Genomic DNA, 779 nt, shown 5'->3' on the forward strand with positions numbered 1-779 from the left:
GTACACACGTGTCCGAACCGTGTCCCGAACCGTGGCTTCTGATCCGTACGGATCACGGATCATCCGTGGTCCGTTACACCCCTAGTTCACACTGGATGCAGAAGCGGCACGGAATGGGGGCCACTTCCATTCGACGCCCTTGTAACCTATGGTGTGGTGTACACAAGGCGCAGAGGACCCCGGCCCTCCAAGGAAGAATTCCGCCGTGCAGCGGATCGTCTTGGTGTGTGGGGCCCATTTCAAGAAGCAAGTTTGACAAATTCAGAGTTCAAACCTGCCTCAGAGTTTGCAAACTCAGAGTTGACTGACTAAAAGTTGACTGACTGGATCCGATCTTTTATCAGTTCCTAGAGTCAGAACTAAACATGGAGAAGCTGCATTCAGCTTCTATGTTCCACAGATCTGGAATAGACTTCCAGAAAACCTTAGATCTGCTGAAACACTCAGTGTATTTAAATCCAGGTTAAAGACTCACCTGTTCTCAGTTGCATTTGATTAATATGTATTCAAAAGTTTACGTCCGCACTTTTATCTATGCTTGTTTTAAATTAAAATCTTTTTACTTTCTTTTGATTTTATTTTAATGATCACATTTTTACTATTTCTTTTGATTGTTTCTTTTAATGTTTTATGTAAAGCACTTTGAATTGTCTCTGTACATGAAACATGCTATACAAATAAACTTGCCTTGCCTTGCCTTGACTCTGAGTTTGCAAACTCTGAGTTGACTGACTCAGAGTTGACTGACTCTGAGTTTGAAAACTCTGAGTTGACTGACT

Source organism: Oryzias melastigma, linkage group LG2 (assembly GCF_002922805.2).
Source record: "Oryzias melastigma strain HK-1 linkage group LG2, ASM292280v2, whole genome shotgun sequence".
In the NCBI taxonomy this organism is placed as follows: domain Eukaryota; kingdom Metazoa; phylum Chordata; class Actinopteri; order Beloniformes; family Adrianichthyidae; genus Oryzias; species Oryzias melastigma.